The sequence below is a fragment of the Saccopteryx leptura genome, chromosome 6 (assembly GCF_036850995.1).
Source record: "Saccopteryx leptura isolate mSacLep1 chromosome 6, mSacLep1_pri_phased_curated, whole genome shotgun sequence".
NCBI lineage: Eukaryota > Metazoa > Chordata > Mammalia > Chiroptera > Emballonuridae > Saccopteryx > Saccopteryx leptura.
Window position 1 is genome coordinate 74364637 of NC_089508.1, and position 18708 is coordinate 74383344.

At 41.2% G+C, this 18708-nt stretch overlaps 1 pseudogene; it reads left to right on the forward strand.

Annotated features, from left to right (window-relative positions):
* Window positions 1-357: 357 nt before the first annotated feature.
* On the forward strand, window positions 358-2213 carry LOC136377085 (elongation factor 1-alpha 1 pseudogene; annotated as a pseudogene).
* Window positions 2214-18708: the final 16495 nt, after the last annotated feature.

Below are 18708 nucleotides of genomic sequence, written 5' to 3' on the forward strand. Positions count from 1 at the left end.
GAATAACTAAGGTGCCACAACTATGAGTTGATGCTTCTCATCTCTTTTCCTTCCTGTCTGTCTGTCTCTGTCTGTTTCTCTCTGTCTCTGAAAAAAAAATGCAGACCTTAGACTGGTGGTTACCAGAGGGGAAGGGGAGTAGAGAGAGAGCAAAATGGGTAAAGGGGGTAAATTATATGATGAAAAATGCAAACTAGATCTTTGGTAGTGAGAGTTGGAATTATAATATACACCTGAAACTTATATAATGTTCTAAACCAATGTTACTTCAATTAAAAAATACATATTAGCTTTTTCACAATGGGTTTGCTGCCAGAACACAAATGTCATGAAAAACACCATTATATCAAAACCAAAATGGAAAAAGAAAAGACTCATATCAACATCATTGTTATTAAACACATAGATTTCAGCAAGTCTACCACTACTGGCCATCTGATCTACAAATGTAATGGTATCAACAAAAGAATCATCAAAAATTTTGAGAAGAAGGCTGCTGAGATGGGGAAGGGCTTCTTCAAGTATGCCTAAGTCTTGGATGAATTGAAAGCTCACCAGGAGCGTGATATCACCATTGATGGCTCCCTGTGAAAATGTGAGACTGAATGTTATATGACCATCATTGATGCCTCAGGACATACTTTATCAAAAACATGCTTACAGGAACATCTCAGGCTGACAGTGTAGTCCCGATTATTGTTGCTAATGTTGGTGGATTTGAAGCAGCTTATCTCCAAGAATAGGCAGACCTGTAAGCATGCCCTTCTGACTTACACACTGGTTGTGAAATGATTGCTGGTGTTAACAGAATGAATTCCACTGAGTTCCCTACAGCATGAAGAGATATGAGAAAATTTTTTTTAAAAGTCAGCACCTTACCTTTTGCAACAGCATGAATGGACCTTGAGATTATTATGCTAAGTGAAATAAGTCAATTAGAGAAAGACAAATACCATATGATATTACTTATATGTGCAATCTAATTAACACAATAAACTGATGAACAAAATAGAAACAGAGGCATGGGCACATGGAATAGACTGAGAGCTGTCAGAGGCGAAAAGGGAGAGGGGACTAGATGGAAAAGGTGAAGGGATTAGCCGAAAAGCATATATACATAACACATGGCCACAGAGAACAGCGTGGCAATAGACAGAGGAAAAGGGAGTGAAGGCAAGGTGGAGATGGACAAGGGGGTGAGGAATGGGGATGGAAACAGACTTTCTTTGGAGCAGAGGAAGCAGCAGTGTGCAGATAGCGTTACATTGAATTGTACACTTGAAACCTGTATGGCTTTGTGAACCATTGTCATCCTAATAAATCCAATTAATAAAAAGAAAAAAATTGGTTACAACCCTGACACAGTAGCATTTGTGCCAATATCTGGTTGGAATGTTGACAACATACATGCTGGAGCCAAGTGCTAACATACCTCAGTTCAAGGGGTGGAAAATCACCCATAACAATGACAATGCCAGTGAAACCAGACTGCTTGAAGCTCTGGACTGCATCCTGCCACCAATTTATCTAAGTGGCAAGCCCCTGCATCTGCCCCTCCAGGATGTCTACAAAATTGGTGGTATTGGTACTGTCCTTGTGGATCAAGTGAAGACATGTTCTCAAACCAGGCATGGTGATCACCTTTGCTCCAGTCAAAGTAATAACTGAAGTCTTTTGAAATGCTCCATGAAGCTTTGAGTGAATGAGGCTCTTCGGACAATGTGGGCTTTAATGTCAAGAACATGTCTTTTAAAAATGTTCATCATGGCAATGTGGCTGGTGACAGCAAAAATGACCCACCAATGAAAGCAGCTGGCTTCAAAGCTCAGGTGATTATTCTGAACCATTCAAGCCAAATAAGTGCCAGATATGCACCTGTGCTGGATTATCACACAGCTCACAGTGCTTGCAAATTTGCTGAGCTGAAGGAGAAGATTGATCATCATTCTGGGAAAAAGTTGGAAGATGGCCCAGATTTTTGAAATCTGGTGATGCTGTCATCATCGATATGGTTCCTGGCAAGCCCGTGTGTGTTAAGAGCTTCTGACTATCCTCTTCTGAGCCATTTTGCTGTTTGTAACATGAGACAGACAGTTGCTGTGAGTGTCATCAAAGCAGTGGGCAAGAAGGCAGCTGGAGCTGACAAAGACACCAAGGCTGCCCAAATGCTCAGAAGGCTAAATGAGTATTATCCCCAATACCTGCCACACTAGTCTTAATCAGTAGTGGGAAAATGGTCTCAAAGCTGTTTATCTCAATGGACCATTAAAGTTTAATAGCAAAAGACTGGTTAGAGATTACAATGCATTATAAAAACCTTCAGAAGGAATAGAGAGTGTTTTGTGGACCATTTGTTTTTCTTTGGGGGGGTGGCACTTTTTAAAATCAGTACTTTTTAATGGAAACAACTTAACCAAAAAAATATGTCACAGAATTTTTAGACCTATTAAAACAAAATTTAATGAGAGAAAAAAATATTACCTTCTTCTGAGGTTGGTTGTAAGGATTAAAAAAGTTAACACGTGCAAAACACTTGATATGTACCACATAGTAAGCACGTAATAAATGTTAGTTTGTGCTATTATCATCTTTAGTAACATTAGTAGGCAACATTGGGTATAGTATAAGACCTTGAACTTGAGTTATGGTAAAAAGAATAAAAAGGAAAGGGTATATTTGAGATTTGCTGCAAATAAGATTTCTTACTCTTCTGCTAGCCTTTCTTTGTCTTGTCTCTTTTTGTTGGTCAATGACATGAGTTTTGGTCCAAGTATACATGAGAATAAATTAAATTTCTGTAAATAAGTCTAAACAGTATTATTAATTTTAGATACATTAGAGAAAGGGTCATATCTATGTAGACCATAACCCTAAACATTTGTCTCAAATACTAATTTTATATACTATCCCAAGTCTCCTATACTATACAACTCTGGAAACTGTTTTCAGATTCTAAAGTCTTTCTCGAGTCAAAGAGGAAAAATCCTAAACTTATAAACACAAAGACTGATACATTTTGGTGTTCTTTCATTTAAAATGTAAAATTTTCTGGGTTTTGGGTTCTAGAACTTCACCATCAGTCTCCATTAATTATATAATTTAATTTTCAATGAGACCTGTAGAAATTAGGGTTTAAATTATTTCAACTAATTTATTAACATGCTACCTATATTTTCTCTCTCATTGTAGGGAAAACAGTGTGGTTAAGCTTGCTTACTGGTTCCCCGTCTATAAGCACTTTCCACAATTAGTGTGAGCACGTGGCAGAAAGCCACATGTGTGTCTTTATGAAAAGCTATGGGTGCTTTCCCTCAGTGATTTTCCTAGATCACTCTCCCACCACCACAAGGTATGGTTCCCTGGTTCCCTCAGCTGCCACAACAAGGGGTGGTGTTTTTGATCCCTTACCCTCCACTGCAGAAACCGGTTTTCCTTTGCTTATTCACTTGCCTGTCTCTGTGAGCCTCCAGTAAATGGGAACGGCCCAACACTTTTCAGCTCCACAGTTCCTCTACCATCTGCCCAAATTCAATGTGAATTTGCCTGGCCTCAACGACTGGTATTACATCTGGTGCTCTGAGCAGCATTTGGATCAGATTGGTATGGAGTCACCAACACACTTGAAGAGTGGAATAAAGGAGTGATCGTTGTTCTTAAGAATATGGTTTCCTGTGGCTATCCTGTTGGGGGAGGGGGGGGGGGCATGGGCCGAGTACATTTTACAGCCCTGAGAGAAGAAACTGAAAGCTCTTTGTGAGAGGCTGCATGAGTTTGAGAGCTCTGGTGGAAGCTGGACACTGAGTGCCAACAACAGCAGGAGCTGGAATAGTTCATGGAGAAGAAATTGCAGGTTTGAGAGATCCAGTTTGCACTAGAAGCTGAATGCTGGTAGTGTCAATTGTCAGAGAAACAGCTGTGGGTACAAGAGCTCCAGTTTCAGCTTCAGGCCAAAAGCCAGCAGCCATAAGAGCCAAAGCTGTTGCTGAAGAAGGAGCTGCATTTGTGCCAGTAGAGTGACTCTGAGTCAGCAGTAGTAATCATCTCCGACTCCTCTGAAGGGGTGGGAGATTGGGCTGAACCTGTCACCAGACCCAGAGCCCCATCAGTGATCACCCAGAAGGTAAAACCCAGCAGCCAAAAGTACTGCAGGGGCAGACACAACCCCTCTGCAAATAGTTGAGTGAGCACTCTGTGGTCCAGCCCTACACTTAGACAGAGTTAATGGAGTTAGGGGAGAAATTCAGGCAGAAACCCACTGAGTCCTTGGTAGCTTGGTTGCTATGGTTGTGGTACATAGGGGTGAATGGCATCATGCTCTCCAGAACAGAGATGGAGACATTAGCTGCCATTAGCCCACATTCTTCCTCAAGGCAGCATCTTCAGAACTGGCATGAAAACCCAGAAAATTATACCTTATGGGTGAAGGCTGCCATTTGTAAGGTCTGGCAGAATGCTGGAGACTTGCCAGAAGCTGTGAGTTACTGGCAGTCATATACTGGGTTGCAGTTGGTCCTCTAAAAACTAGGTATGAGGAATGCTTCTTTTAACCTGATGTCCCGTGGGCCAGATGAAAAAGTATTACAGCAGGGATGAGGGACCCTATTCTCTGTAGCACCCTGTCAACCCTTTTTGGGTCACTAGTGGCTATCTTGATCACCTTTGTGAGGCAGCCTATCAACACTGTTACACAGATGCTGGCAGATTTGGAGGAGGTAGAAGCAACATGGCACCATAAAGGTGTACGGGCTACCATCCATGCAGCATACCCTACCCTCAACTAAAAAGAGAAATTGGCTTATAAAGGTTACCCAAACACAAATATGGGTAGATTTTATTGTGACCATGGTAGAAAAGGAGAAATCAGATGGCATATCCAATGAAGTTTTTTGGAACTTTGGTGGCAGCTTAAACCAGAACAGAGGTCCCAGTCACTGAAATGAACAACCCCAGCAGCTACCAATAAAAGGGTTGGTGCTCATGTTGCGTGGCTGCAAGATTACATGGCAGAGGCAGCTGAGGGAGAAGAGGATCCCCAAGACCTGTTGTTCCAGTTGAATAAGGGAAGGCCAAAAAACCTAACAGAAACAGGTGGGGGAGTGGAGACCCCATGTGGGTTGGCAATCCACTAGTCCCCTTCTAATGTGCAGCAGGTGTTGGCTTTAGCAGGCACCAAGGTGCTTTTGTAACAGCTAAAAGACCTGTCAAGGCAGTACAGGCCTTGAATGTGTTTGACCCCACCAGGCCCTGTGAGCTTAACATCTGTATAACCTCTGCAGGATTTGGATGGGGCTTGTAGCAATGGACAAAGTGCTTACAGCAACCTATTGGGTTTTGATTCCAATTGTGGGAAGATGCTAAAGTCCATTACTAATCAGTGGAGAAACAGTTGGCAGCTATATATACTGCCCTCCTAGCCACTGAGAGCATTAGGACCACAACTCCAGTTACAGTCAAGACAATGTACCCCATTGCAGGATGGGTAAGAGATTGGGCAATGAAACCACATAGTGATACAGCCCAAACCTCCACCCTGGCCAAGTGGGGTACCTACTTGCAACAACACTGTGCTTTTAGCACCAGCATATTGAGAATAGAACTGTAGAAAGGCATAGATCCAGTCACCTACACAACCCTAAAGTCAGGTGCAACTGGGGCTCAAGCAGAACCTGAAGTCAGTCCCTTCAGGAGGGGTGGACACCCATCCTTGAGGATACCTGGTATACTAATGGTTCTAGCAGGGACCAACTTGCCAGGTGGATGACTATAGCCTTCCATCTGACCACTGAGACTATTTGGATGGATACAGGTATAGGCCATAGCATCCAATGGAAAGAGTTAAGAGCCTCACAGCTAGCTGCCTATAATAAACCTTCACCTCTGGTGATTTTCACTGACAGCTGGGCTGTCTACTGTGGACTGATCCTTTGGATAGCTATTTGGCACATTAGCCAGATGGTAATGCACCATCTGCTATGGTGTTAGGCCATGTGGCAGGATTTATGGGAAAAAGGATACCAGAAGCAGGTGACAGTATATCATGTCATTGTTCATGCCCCTCTAGCTCATCCTCAGAATGATGAGGCAGATACCTTGGCATGAGTGCGATGGTTGGAGATTGTACCCACAGGTGATGTGGTGCAGTGACTCCACTGGTGTCTGCTCCACGCAGGACAGAAAACTATGTGGGCTATGATTAGGGCATGGAACTTACCTGTGTCCTATGCAGAGGTACTTGCAGCTTGCAATCAATGTACAGTGTGTTTCAAGGAGCACCCTTGGTGACAACTGGCATCATCTGGGAAGACTCAATGAGGTCACTGACATGGTGGCAGATAGATGTCACTGGACCCTTACCAAAATTGGACAAGTACCAGCATGCAGTCACCTAAGTAGATACTGCCACAAGTCTGCTTGCTCCTTACCCTACCTGTAACCCAGACCAGAGGACAGTCATACAGGCTTTAGAATGGCCATTTTCTGCCTACTGGTGGCTACTGGTTCTTAAAAGTGACAGTGGTATCCATTTCACTGGTTCTATGGTAAAGCAATGGGCTCAAGACCTGGGGGGGACTGGAAGTACCATGTCCCCTACCACCCACAGGCCACTGGTATCATTGAGCAGTATAATGGACTCTTAAAGCAAGGGTCGAGACAAGGGGGAGCACCAGCTCCCTTGCTGGATGGGTGTGTTACTTGTGGACGGTACCCCTGATTTTAAACAAGAGACCTCAGCCAGGGTGGGGTGCAGCACTGGTGGAGGCCCTCCTGCACCAGGATGCTGTTCCCATCCAGTTGTAGATACACACCAAGGATACTTTACTCAGGCTGGGCTTTGTGTGGCAGGGCAATGTACTCCTGCCTGCCCCAAAAGCACTCCTTAAAGGCCAATGGCTTCAATGAACATGCTTGTGGACTGTACAGGCTCCCCACCAACGATGGGTGGCCTTGTTGGCACCATGGGGTAGGGAGCTACATGGTGGGCCTCCAGTTAACTCCCTGGACAAATGCCACCTGATTGCTTAAGATATAATTGTATTATCCCTTGAAAGCTCAGGGAGACAGCATAATGAAGAGCACCTTTGCAATTTCTCTATGGCCTACACTGAATTCAACCATTTTGTTGCATATAGAACCAGAAGATCCTGGTGTACAAGCCAATAAGGTTTGGCACACCCACTTGGGGTGGCCTCTGGTACCTACTACTATGCGGTCTTCAGACAAAACTTGGCCTATATTCTACCAAAAGGAAGGATGTGCCTCTCTTGGTGCTGCTCACAACTCTCTCTTTTTGCCCACAGCTTACTGGACATTGTAAGCTAGGCCTTGCATGCCCTGGCAGAGGAGACCCAGGAGGTAGAATGCCAAATGGGGGACCCCCCTACAAAAATGGTGGGCATCTTTAGCATCACGCTGGCGCACCATCTTTCTTGTCATTTTCAGTATAGATTGTGCTTTTATAATTCTGTTGTTTGTAGTTGCTACTGTTTCTGTGTAATATGGATGTAATGTACCTTACTCTTCACACAAGGGCCATCACAGAAGATACCTGTCATGTAGATTGTGAGGTAAGCAATCCTAAAGGGGTGGAATGTGGGGAAAACAGCTGCTGTTAGGCTTGCTGGCTGGTTTCCTGGCTGCCTGCCCTTTGCACGATTAGTGCATGAGCACGTGGTAGAAAGTTGTGTGGGTCTCTCAGTGAAGACCTATGGGTGCTTTTCCCAGATTGCTCTTTCACCACCATGAGGTGTGGTTTCCTAATTCCCTCAGCCACCACTGTGAAGGGCCATGTTCCTGATCCCTTGCCCTCCACTGTAAAAAGCAGTTTTCTTTTGCTTATTTGCTCACCTGTCTCTGTGAGCCTCCAATAAATGGGAATGGTCCAATCTTTTCTGGCTCCACAGTTCCTCTACCATCTGCCTGTATCCAGTGTGAACCTGTCTGGCCTTGACCACTGGCATTACACTCATAACACAAAAATATTACCTTAATAAAAACTTTCAGCCTGACCTGTGGTGACTGACACAGTGGATAAAGCATTGACCTGGAACGCTGAGGTCACTGGTTCAAAACCCTGCACTTGTCTGGTCAAGGCACATATGGGAGTTGATGCTTCCTGCTCCTCCCTCCCCCGCCCTCTCTCACTCACTCTCTCTCCTCTCTAAAATGAATAAATAAAAAATAAAAAAATAAAAAACTTTTACAACTGGCTTGTGTGCCCTTATTATCCACATTCTCATTTCTTTACTGTTAGAAATAATTGTTAAGTTTATACAGCCTAAAAATTAAAAGGAGAGTTCCGGATGAATTAATTGTATCCAACTCTTATAATGTTAAACCTTCTCTACCCTTTACATTCAAGAACCAAAATAGCATTAGGAGGAATAGAATTAAGTCGATATTTATTAGTTGGTGATGTCACATAGGTAGAGAAATTTCAGAAGAGGAACCGTTGGGCTTACCATTTAGAATCATCAGAAAAGAATGGCCTCAGAGCAGTTCTAGGCGAAAGGAGAAGTTGTGTGTTGATTTAGGGAAAGCATCTAATAAGAATACCAGTCCTCTTATTATGTAAAGGGGTTAAAAAATGTTTACTTATACACATTTGTAATATTTTAGTGTTATGTGTTATCAGCATACTGCAGATGTTTTATTATACTAGTGACTGATATCTGTTTTAAAAAATAATGAACATTTTAAACTATTCAATACTATATTAACTTGAAAATGCTGAGGAAGAGTTGCTCCCTAGGTAGTCTTCCTACATTTAAACTCATATTTTAGATTCAAATGTTAGCTAGATTTTCATATACAACTGTTTCTACCCTGCACCATGTTCATCTCTTTTCTACGTTTATATGTGTGTGTGTGTGTGTGTGTGTGTGCACGCGTGTGTGCTCACCCCTATGCTCATTATACACTATGGACTTTACTTACAGTGAATCAACAGAAGATGGGCACAAATAACACCTAATAGATGCCTTTCATCAGTGAAAAAGACTTAGTGCAAGACTTGCAACTCCTCCAACTGTTCTCTCTTGCTGTCTTGCAGGTCCTGCCTTTATCAAAGAATAACAGTAAGGCTTCTGCAAATGAGGATCCGGAGGCTCGAAACAGGTCAATGACATCAAAACTTGCCTTAAAACAAGGGTATTTAGGTGGTCTCTAGAGGTGACTTCAACTGCTAAGACCAAGATTCTCTGACTCTATCCATGATTTTTCAGACCATTTCTGAGGTTTTTAACACCCAGTGATATTTCAGAAAGTCCATGTTGTCTAAGTGAAATCTGGGTGCTCCACCCAGTACTTGGCCAAGTTCACCCCTCTATGACCTAGAGTCTAAAGATGAATCCAGGCTCATCAGTAAAATAAAGACAATAATAAAATCTCATTCATAAGAATGCTGGCAGTACTAAATGAGATCATCTATACAAAGTGCATAGCACAGTACTTGGCCTATAAGAAGTACTCATTATTGTATTAACAAAAGACAGCTGCATTTCTCCCCAGCTTGATCTCAATGACTACAACAAAGCAGCTGCCACATCAAATTATTCCAGTAGAGCTGCAGCAGCCCTTCCTTTTAGGTAGCAGGGACAGAAAATACACCTTACTAACTGCACATCCCACCTGAGGGAAATTAATTGAGTCTTCTCAATTAAAAAAAGTTAAGAATTCATACTGTATTATACATATGCCTTGAAAATCTGGAAAGTAAAGCAGAAAACAGAAAGAATTAGAGTTAAAGACCTCCTGTCACAGACCTCCAGACAGTCAAGAAGAGGGCTCCTCTTACACACCAGGTCACTCCAGGACAAGGACTAGTGCTGATGGGAGATTTAAATCAATGGGCGCCATCACTGTCAAACTGCTACTTGATATTTTTTTAAATAAATTCCATTAGAGAAGTCCCCACATTTTGGAAAAGGGAAAATATCAAGACCAGATTTGAAAGGAGAAAAGAAGAATTACCCTGAAAATGATAGATATGTCAGCTCAATGTCACAGACCCTGGGTGATACTGGAACAGATCATCAAGTGATTGATTCATAATCACTCAGAAAATTAAAAGCTAACAAGTGCAATCAAATGGCTTTGGGAGCTACAAATCATACCATGCAAATTTTAACAGAGGGGTGGGTTAGCTAAACAAGGGCAGCAAGGATGAACGAGCCAGATAATTCTCTCTTGAGCTCACAGCAACTTCAGAATCTCAACCTCAAGAGATTTTCAGAGGAACTAGGAGAGCTTGATCTGGATTACAGAGCTCTCAGGTGGTTTATTTGTCCTTAACTCAAGGTGACTTACTTGGGTTATTATTTCCAGAAATAGGCCTGGAGCCTATTTCCATCCTTTACTGACATAGCTGAACATGAGAATAAGAGTAACAGTAGATACATTGCTCATACTTATTTTATAATCTTCCTCTTTCTTCACTTTAACAGCACTACAAAGTAGTTATTTTCTTCACTTATAAATGGGAAAACATTAATCTGTGAGGGTCAGATCTGAGTTCTCTAAGGACATATGGCTGGTAAGTGGTAGAGCTATGGCTCCCACTCAAGTCTGTGTCTCCAGAATTTGGGTCAATATGAATTGTCAAAACCACAATTTATAACAGGTAATCCCAAAAGCTCTTTCCCTGGAAATGGGAATCAAAATAATCCACATATTTGTCTCATATCTCACGCTACAGAAATTTGGTTAAGATGACAGTCAAGGACAATCTTCAAGAGGGGAGACATTTAAAGAAGAAATATTCGGTCTATGGAAGGGAGAATATTAGCAGGCACTCAGCCCTAACTTCCCAATGATTGCAGAAGAAGGGAAGGGTGGGATGCAGGAAAGCTTGCATCAGTTTGTGGGTAAATGCATGTCAAAAGTATGACTTTCTGGTCCTTCACTGACTGTCCAAATGGCTACCTTATCTCCCTCAACAGCAGGACACACACATATCACACAACACACACATATCACATAGAGTTTTGAAATATGAGACAATTTTCCCTATTTGCTATACACTATGGATGGTCCTGATAGAGGAGCATCGGTTAATTTAAAGAAAGACAAGCATAAATGTAAAAAAATGTTTCTAGAATACTAACATTAGAAGGCATTTTACAGATCTAGTCCTACCCTTTCATTTTACAGGTGGAGGTTTTAAGATCTAAAAAGGTTAAGTCACTGCTTGCCCAAGATCACACAACTTGATTTTACTCAGGACAGGACAAGAACCTAGTACTCAGGATCTGATATCTCAGTGCTTTTCTACCACACCTAAGGGACAAAAAAGTGACTCTAGAGTAATTGAGTAGTAAGTAAATGAATGAACCACATATTGATGGTTCAAAATCTTTTGTTCTCTCTCTCTCTCAGACACATACACACACCACAAATAAGAACAAAATAGTTACTAGTAATAAAGTTACTAAAAATGAACAGTTGCTAGTAAGCCTAGCAGATATTAATCAACCATAGCAGGAGATTTTGAATATGTCAGCCCTATAGTGCTTTGAAAAAAAATATATAATAACAGATTCCAGGGATCCCAGAGTATTAAAAAAAGAAGTATGATGACCAAGGGCCCAGATATAATTTTTCTTTATAAAGTAAAACTCTTCTTAGAAGATTGTGTTGTTTGTTCCCAAACTTTAAAAAAGAGGTGATTGAATTGAAGAAAATTCTGAATAGAGGGGGGTAAATGATTAACCTTTTCACATGCAATCTAATTTTCTTCCTATTAAATGAATCAAGGCTAGAAAATAGATGGTTTGAGTACCTGATGAAATTTGGTGCCAAAAGTGAACTGAATGAGAGGGGTAAGATTTGAGATGTTGAAACAAGATTTAAATTATTCCTAACAGAAAAATGTCTTGCCCATTCAGACAACCTATGGAGGAGTCCTGGAATCATTTTCTACCTGGAAATGCTTGTAGCTGCTTAAAAGAGACACAAGCAGGCAGTGCTGAGTGAGGAGAGAAGCAGAGGGGAGGGGTGCCGGTGAGCAGTGGCCCGGGCATCTGAGGACACAGAGTCAGAGGAACTCCCTGGCAGGAGGATGGTGGCTGATGGGGCAACTGACTCCTTGGGAGGCCTATGGGCAGTTGACACTGATGATGCCTAGTGAAAGCTTTAAGGAACTGGGCCAAATGGCTTGGGTTTTGAGGAAGAGACAAGAAAGAAAGAGCAGAGAAAGTGTTTAGTCTACAGTCCAAGAATTTTGAAGGCGGACTGAGAAACAAGATACTCTCTAGGCCCTCTCATCTCTTATTCCTCCTCCTCAACAGAAAGACCATGGGCTTTAGGGACTCGGCAGGTAACATCCAAAGAACACACAAAATAGGCACCCTTTGCATCCTACTAAAAATGTATAAGAGGGAGGGAACCAAAAATTCAGTGTTCGTGTGACAGACTCAAAGCTTAGTCCTCCTGCACTTGTTCTCTCATTCCATTCATCCTGCAATCCGCGCAGTGTCATCTGCCTCTTTACCTTTTTATATGTGAAGCTCAAATAGTATGCCCCTTGACCGAAGTCAAAAATCTAGGGAATGCCGGAGCTGAAATTTGAACCCATATCTGTCTGACTCCAGATTGTTTTATTCACTGAGATAATAAGCCAGGTATGTTTTTAAGGCCCTGAATCCTAGGCCAATGTTTAGTATTAAAGGATATATTTCTGTGTCGGTTTTCTTTCTTTTTTTTTTTTTTCCATTTGAGGCCCAAGAAAAATTAGGTAGCAAAGGGAAGATTATGTTGGAAGATGAGATACAAGGCTTTTTGATATAGAAGGAACTTCTTGAAAGTACTCAAAATTTTAAAGTTAGCTCCCTTGGGTATTCTTTTTAATATGCATGTCACAGTTGATAGGTGTCAGCAGGAAGGAATCATATAATACTTATGGCAGATATTTGAAGAAGATAATTGCCCCAGCTGACATGTGTGACTGCTCTTTCATTATCATGTCAAGAGGACAGTTCTGCTTATAAATTGTTTGCTGCGAAAATAAAATAGGAAGCACTTGCTTAAAGTTTATTACAGCCTTTTAGAGTAACATAATTATAATTATAAAGTATTCTTCCTTGGTGTTAACATTTTATTTTGTCTTCAGAAGGGTTTCTTTAAGATCAGAAAAGAAAATGTTATTTTGGTAAAAGATGTTAAGCATAAAAGTTCCATTCACGGAAACTTGACTTGAACGTTCAATCACCCATTCCCTGGATGACATAAGTATAGAGGGCCTGCTGAGCACTCTTACACAGATTCAGAGCATCCTAGCATGTTGCCTTGCTGCAGTTCCCCAGGATATCAAGGCCCTGAACTAATCATCAGGACCACCATCAATCTGCAGTATAATTTAAAGTGAAAAAGGAATGGAATTTATTAGTCAGGACCAAGACTGCTTTAACTCATCAGCAAAACAAGCCAAGCCAGAAAGTGGCTTTTACACTTGCTAAAATAAAAGACCCCTGGAATGGGTAACCTCCAAAATCAATCATTAGCTTCTTACTGTGAATTGACTTCAGATTGTATGTGGTATTCATAGTTTCAGGAACTAGAAGAGGCTTAAAGACCATCATACCCTATGCTTTATATTATATATGAAGTAACTAATATGGACAAGGCTACATGCTTTGCCTTGGGTGATAGATGATAGAGTCAGGAAGCAGACCTAGAACTCCTAACTCCAGGTCAATAATCTTTCACTTAAAAGAGTACACATGAATCACTGAATACCTGAGAGAAAACAAAGAGAAAAACAAAAATCAAGCAAAATGTATCTTTGGTGCTCCTCAACTTTCTGTTCTGTTCCCTGTGATGAATGAACTGACAAGACAGAGAATCATGTGGGAAATTTCTATGGAACAAGCATTTCATGTACAAGTGCTGTCCATTACATTTTATTGGTCAGAACACAGCCACATGACCTCAAGCAACTACCATAGAAGAGTCATTTAGTTATGTGCCCAGGAGGTGAAGGAAATTGATTTGGGTAGCTAGATAGCAGTCTCATTCAAATGTCCTAGTTCCTTGGCTTCCACGACACATTTATTTTCTTGTTCTTAAATTCAGAAACCACTGGCTAAAGAAAAAGCTAGGTCCTCTTGAGAAGAACCATGTAACCCACCACAAATTTATACAATGAAATCTTCCCAAATTTTAATCCCAAAATATCTGAAGTCATTTGCCAGAATAACTATACACCAGGAAAAGGAATGTTCAAAATGCTCAAAATTTTGAGGATTATGGAATACCAGATATGAACTGCCACTAATAATAAGAGACCCTAAATGCCATAATTCTTCTCTGGTTTAAAAAATGCTTATGGAGTCCAGATGATAAATTGAGCATTATACCAACACCATTTTAAAGATGGTCCAATAGGGTGGCAAACCTGTCCTATGGTTATTCCTTAGTTCCCAAGCACATAATTGGACAGATACACTTAGCTCCTTAAAAATCCCCACATTTGTTGTCTAATTTATGGAAGAAGAGCCATTATGATAGGAAAGACCAAGTAGAAGCCACTGAAACTGCCCCAGCCTTGGCTGAAACAATAAATTGTAAACAATATTGTATCCCAAGAGGAATTTCAAAGATTAGCAGTACCCTCCATCATATCCCATTAGTGTTTTGATGCCTGAGAAAACGCGATGAAATGTGGCAGTTTTCAGTAGGCTACCATAAGCTTAAACAGGTGGCGGGCTCAAGTGCAGATGCTATTTCCAGATGTGTCATCTCTATTGAAATAAAACAAAATGGCCTCAGGCACTTTCTCTGCAGCTATTGTAATTTAACCATCCTTCAGAGGACCTAGCTAATTCTCTTATTCTTCATCAAAATATAATCCACAGGGACCTTGATCATTTTGACATTACACAGAATATATTACCATCCCTTTATATTGATGACATCATACTAATTGTAAATACTACAGATGTCCTAAAAAGATACATTATGCTGGAAGGTACAAGAAAAACCCTATGAAGATATAGGAGCCTGCCTCATCAGTGGGGTTTTGATTACCACAATGGTCTGGGGCATGTCATTACATCCCTTCTAAGTAAAAGACACATTGTTTCACCACATCTGCTACACTAAGCATTTGATTATCTCATATTTTGGAGGTAGTATATTTCAAACTTTAAAATATCAGTAGTACATCACGACTGACTTAGGAAACTGACAACTTTGAGTGTGATACAGAATGTGGTGCAAGTTTTTTACCACTCAGGTTGTACAATGCTGAAAAGCCAATATTGCAAAAGATGTCCATAGCAGGATATATGGATATGTAAAATTCTTGGCAAGTCCAAACAGGAGTGGTATAGTACAGAGCTCTGGTAGTCCAGAGCATGGCCAAGCCTTCTGCAGCAGAGGACTACTTAATATTTGAAAAGTAGCTTCTGGTGCGCAAACTGAGCCTTAGTAGAGATAACATAATTAAATTATTTGCATAATTAAATTATTTGATGGTATAATTACATTATTTGATGGCATAATTAAATTACTTGAACAGGACCTAGATTCCATGTCTTCAACCTCTATTACACCTTCAGCTCATGACAAACTCCTTCCCTATGACAAAATAAGGGAGAAGAAAAAATAATCATGCTTGGTTCACAGATGAATTAGGGTAATATGTTGGTGCTAACAAAAAGTATCCCCCTCAGGAGTGGCCCTAAAGGAGAGGGGGAAAAGCAAATTATCCAAATGGATAGATCTATAATCAGTACACTTGATGGTTCAATTTGTATGGAGGAGAGGCCGGAAGGAAAACTAGCCATGGTCTCCTGAGTAGTAGCAAATGGCTTGGCCAGTTAAAATCCTGGAAGTAACAAGAGTCAAAGACTATGGACAAGGAATTCTGAGAAAGAGGCATATGGTAGGTTTATGGCAGTGGACACTTCATGTATCTTGTTAATGCTCATCAGTGAGCATTCATCACAGAGGAGACCCTCAACAACCAGGAGGAATAACTTACCCCAAGGATGTTAGCCTGCTTCTCACCTTGGCCATCCCAGTGTTTGCACAATGAGCCCATAAATCAAATACTCATGATGACAGGAATACAGACTATGTAAGAGTTTAATAGTATGGGCTCTCTCACCAAGACTGACCTAGTCTCTGCCAGTATTAGCCTTTGATTCTTCCAGGAGAATAACCAACCACTTGGTGGAAGACTGATTACATCAGACCCCTTACCCTCTGGAAAGAACAATAGATCGCCTTTATTGGAATGGACACATTCTCCAGGTATGAGTTGATGGTCCTTATTCTCAGTGCCCTCCAACCTCATCATCTAAGGGCTTACAGAATATCTAACCTAATGACATGGAACCCCAAACAACTTTGCCTCAAACTGAGGTACTCACCTTACAGCAAAGGGAGCTGTATAATGATTGGCAATGATTGGCATATGACAATGATCTGACCATAAACTTTATCTCCCAGTAGCAGCCAATCTAATAAAATGGTGGAATGTCTGTTAAAAGGCTCAGCGAGGTGGATCAATGATACACTATTGAAATTCTTCTTCAGGAATAAATTATGTATTCTCCCAGGTGTTGGGACGGTTGACAACAGATAAAACTGTGCTGTCAGCCCTTTTTAGGAATTGTCCCCACTAAAGAGATCCACTCACTGCAGGGCATGACTCCTTCCCAGGGCTGCTATAACTGACAGAGATATAAAGACTCAGCCTACTGAGCCTCCTTACCCTAACTCGGAAGAATTATGAAAGGCCTTTCCATATCCCTTGAGGAAGATGAGCTCTTTGCTAGAACTGCACCACCACTTCTCTCTCCACCCATCCTGGTTCCTTTGCATTATTTCCCTTCCACAGAGTGATCCCAAAGCACAGCCTAGTAAACCTCTTACATACTAATCTTTTTGTCAGAATCAGCTTCTCTGGGAACCCAATGTGAAACACTAAAATAAAACACGAGTTGGGGAATAACACCTTGAGAAGTTGTATACAACTTTCTCTTTTCTAGCTATCAGAGATACATGAGAATATACAGGGATATACATGAGAATATACACATGTATTTATGGTGACCTGTCTCTTAACAGCTAGAATACACGAGTTTGAGAATCAAGTGGTGAAAAGAGCAGCCCTTCTAATTATCCATCCCAAGAACCCACTGAGGAATTTTACTCCTTAGTCCCATAATCTTAGCCACTAATGGATTAAAAATCCTAGTTGAGGGGAAAGGGTAGGAAGTACTTCTGTGGAGGTGCACAGTAAGGATTCTACTGAACTTGAAGCTGTGACTACCACCTGATCAATTTCCTCTTCCTATTAGTAGACCAGCAGACAACAAAAAGAGTTACTGACATGGAAAGGGAATTATATGAAGAGCCAAGGTTGCCCCTAACCAAGGGAAACAGGGAAGAGTATGCCTGGAATCCAGGGGAAGCCGTGGAGTACTTCCTTATGTTTACATACCCAATTATATCAGTATAAAGAGGCAACCACAGCCAAATGATGGCAAAGAAATGAAGGATTTAGACGTTTAGGGGCTAAAGGGCTGCATCCTCCCACAGGCCAGCCAGCCCAGACCAGCAGAAGGGTTGACTGAGTAGAAAGGGTAGATTTAAATAGGAACTAAGGCTTCAGGAAAGTTTCAGTAATGGGAACTGTACCTATTTCACTAACTCTCTTGCCTTGGGTCACTCAGAGATTCCAGCTAGCCAGATCAATGAAAGGGATTTTGTGACTGATTAGACCTGTAATTTCTCTCTCAGGAAAGAATGAAATGAATAGTGTTCTCACCAAAAAAGAAAATGAAAGAAAAGAAAAATTGTTCCTTTTATCCCTTGAATAATATGGGAGCTGGATCTCACAGAGGGCTCAATCTGTGATACAAGGGGGGACAAGAGCAGATGGTGCCTGTGCACCACCCCTGTTCTCAAACCTTAGCCTGTGTCTTCCAGTTCTGCGTCCTTTCTCATTCAGTTTAAACAGTTGCATCTTGTCAGTGCATGCCCTCTACCTGTGCCTACCCTCTCTGCTTTCTTCTTTGGGATTACCTGTTAAAGCTTGGGCAGGGCTCTAGTTGGTGCCTAGAAACAAATACACAATCAGAAAATTTAGGAAAGTTAACACCCTTGACAATGAGAGACAAGGGTCAGTAGATACATTCTTTTATATCTCCCGTTTCCCATGCAGGAACATTTCTGAGACACAATTTCTATAACTTCTCAAAGATGGGATTCCCCTGGTCTGAGCAATTACAATACTTACACTGGTGGCCAGTAGAATAGCATCTTCATGTGGGCTCTCCCTCCCTACTGGCATTATCTACCTTAGCCCCTCACTCCTGCCACCTGAGATTACATTTTCTAATAAAATGTTAGCATAGAAGCCTTCTGTCTAAACTTTTTTTTTCTTGGGAACTAAGAAAGGCTAAGACTATTATTGTTCTTGTTATTGTTGCTATTGTTACCACCTCATATATTTCTTTAAAGGATTATAACTATTAACTCATTTAAAATGCTTAGAAACAATGCCTAAACATTAGCTATCATCATCAACTTTACCATTACCATTATGATTATCTCCCTAACCACATTTCCTGCCCTAGCCTCTGCTTCCCTCAAATATATATTCTATAAAAGTTGAACTTGTCTATAAAAATTAGAGGATATGTTCCAAGGTGCTCCTGAGTGGGGGGTTTGGGGGAGAGAACATACTAGGAGTGGCAGCAG